Source organism: Eschrichtius robustus, chromosome 4 (assembly GCF_028021215.1).
Source record: "Eschrichtius robustus isolate mEscRob2 chromosome 4, mEscRob2.pri, whole genome shotgun sequence".
Lineage (NCBI taxonomy): Eukaryota > Metazoa > Chordata > Mammalia > Artiodactyla > Eschrichtiidae > Eschrichtius > Eschrichtius robustus.
In genome coordinates, this window is record NC_090827.1 from 57,371,778 (window position 1) to 57,375,119 (window position 3,342).

The window sequence follows — 3,342 nt, forward strand, 5'->3', positions numbered from 1 at the left end:
TGAAGCCACGGAAATATATAGACTAAAAATAGAATATATTTTTTTAAATACTGAAGAAAGAATCCTAAACACACCTTGATTTAATACTCAGGTAGAGAAATAGCAATTATCAAAGGCCTCTGGAATGGACAGGCCGAAAGGTAAGGAAAAAATCCAGGTGTGAGTTGTCTCTAAAGTCTAGAAAAGAGTTTCATGGTGGGGGGGGGGGAGGGGAGGCAGTCAAAATGTCAATTTGCTGTGCAGATTTGTAAAGATGACTATCTAAAAGATGTCTTATTCATCTCTGTTTTCTGGGACAAATGTGTGGCACACAATTGGAATTCAATAAATGTAAACTTCCATGGTGTGTCCATTCCAATACCTGCAAGTCTCGCTCCAATATCATATTAGAGCTATTAAAAAATGTAAAAAGAATAAACAAGAAGGAAGGAGGGAAGGGAAAAATATCTCAGATGGTCCATGAAGCCCCCATGTCTCTCCATCCCAGATCACTGAAAGCCATCCTATAAAACAAGGCACAATCTGAGTTTCCCCAAACCTCAGATCCCTGTAGGACACAGACTGATCACAGCAACAGTAAAAATTTGAAGTTTCCTGGCTCTTGGGCCCACGTGAAGATGTAGGACTCCCAACTCCTCGAGAATTTCCTACCCCCTACCACAAGTGTATTAAAGCCAAGACGTGTCTCACCACAGGTGCTTATGATGAGATGCTGCCATTTTCTCAGTAACTCTTACTGGGCAGTTCAGTTCCCCATCCTGTCACTTCAAGCGCACTGAGATTTCTGCTAGATGCAGCTGTTGATCCCCCACCAGGAGGGGGAGGCCCTGGCATTCCTTTACCAGGCATGCTACTGAAGTCTTCTGGCAAGCACCATGACTAAACAGCCAGAGCCCTCAAAGTGCAAAATCCCATAGCTATCTGTGGGGAACTGTGCCCTCTCCCCTTTGCGTTATCACTGTTAGAGATGCCCCAAAGCAATGTCGCTCCTGCTTCCACTGCCTTACAGACCTGAGTGGAAGAGGAAATAGAGCTCTTTCCATTTTTTTACTCATAGACGTCTTTTTCTCTCTAGATTCAGACATGGATTGTTGCTGTATCTATGTTTTCATATCTGTCCATTCATTTCATAAGTGCAGGTGGAAGTTAAGCACTTAGTGTTAAAGACTGCTTACTTTAAAAATGAAACCACATGAATGAATTAGAGAGAACTGACATGGTTTATAAACGATTGAAGTCAGACCAGAAGTCATTTTGCAACAGGTTTCACGACAATAAAAGCAGCTGCCATTCCTAATTCTTCACTCTAGTGTCCCACCATTATCATAATGCAGCCACCATTCTCAGGCCTCTGTCTCTGATGATCTCTGGGCATCTTTCTACTTCTGTTTCAAATACCAGGTTACAAGCTCTCTTCCCGCATCTCCAGGCCAAATTCCCAAGAAAGAAACTGATCGAAGAAAGCTAATTACCGTTGCTCTTGCATGGACATCTGCATTAGGACATCTCATGGGCCACTGATCCAACTCTGGGTCAGCGGTGGCCACAAGGTAATCTCCTGTGGCACCAGCGTGAATACATGCAAAAGAACTTCCCAGAAGACTTCTATGAGCATGGCAGGCATTCTCAGGTATGATCTTCCTCCACTAGGAAATGAGAATTCCTATACACAGTAACCTTAAGCAGAGCTAATGTACTGAATACACAGTAAGCTTTTAAATATTAGTTTTAGCTTCATGGCTTAAAAAAAAGTCTCAGTGTTTCCTTTTACATGACATTTAAGTCCGTTTAGGATTTATCTAAATTTGTCTAGTTTTATCTATTAATATATCTTCCCTTGAACTCTAATAATAGATAACATTTTGGGGGGGCTAACAATATGCCTGGCAGTTTTCTCAGAGTGTTACATGGATTCACTGATTTAATCCTTACAACACAAAGTACTGTTATTGGGCTTCCCTGGTGGCGCAGGGGTTGAGAGTCTGCCTGCCAATGCAGGGGACACGGGTTCGAGCCCTGGTCTGGGAGGATCCCACATGCCGCGGAGCAACTGGGCCCGTGAGCCACAACTACTGAGCCTGAGCGTCTGGAGCCTCTGCTCCGCAACAAGAGAGGCCGCGATAGTGAGAGGCCCGCGCACCGCGATGAAGAGTGGCCCCCACTCGCCGCAACTGGAGAAAGCCCTCACACAGAAACGAAGACCCAACACAGCCAAAAATAAAAATAATAAATAAATAATTAAAAAAAAAGTACTGTTATTATACCTATTTTACTAGTAAGAAAACTGAGACACAAAGAGGTTAAATACTTGCTAGCTAGTAAATGGTTGAATTCAAACCCAGGTAGCAAGGCTTCAAAGCCCAGAAGTTAATCAGTAAACCATACCGCCTCTCACACAGCAACTAATATTACTAACACAATAACAAAACATAAAAAACAGGCATCATGAATGATTCTCATCATGCATGTAGCCAAACAATGAGCTAAAGATTCTACATAGATGGATGCAAAACTGATGTTTTGCCCTGTTGCCATTATGAATAAGCATTTGCATCATAATTCGTAGCCGGAGACAAAGCTATAACATTTGCCCCCCAAATTTTGATATATTTCATCTTTATCATTCAGTTCAGTAGATTTTCTCATTTCCGTTGTGATTTCTTCATCAACCCATTAAATGCTTAGAAGGGTTTTGTTTCAATTCCAATCATTTGGGGCTTTTCGGTTTTCTTGTTCATTCCTAGTTTGTCTATTGTGGTCAGGGAAAATACTCTGAATGTTTTTGGTGCTTTAAATGTGCTGGGGCTTTCTTTATGACTCAGCGTATGCTCGGTTTTGGTATAGTTCCATGTACATCAGTTTTCCTCTATTTCCAACCACTTGCAAGGACTGACCTTAGCCCAGAAAAATCTCGAAGGTGCCCTCTGACCCCAAGTGTGTGAGATTCCAAGATAAAAAGTAACCGGTGAAGAGTTAGCTCTAGTTCCTATTTTTCTTCCAGTTACTCTTTTCCCCTTGATTTTCAAAATGTAACACATATTGCTTCTAATTAAAAACAGAATAAGAAAAAAACCCACTTGAATTCGCTGTACAGTACCACGCTCTCCTCACGGAAGAGGAGAGGCCGGCCGCCGCTCGTACGCGCTCGAGCTGCCCGGGAACCCCGGGCGAATCCCGCAGGTCCTTGCTTACAGGCGCGCCCGCGCGGACCGCGGCCCCGCCCCCTCCCCCGCCGCGTCGCCCCCGCCCCCTCCCCAGCCGCGTCGGCCCCAGGCAGGGCCGAGGGGCGGGGCCCGCCGCGGCGTGCTGACGTCAGAGAGGGCTGCGACGCCGCCGGGTCCG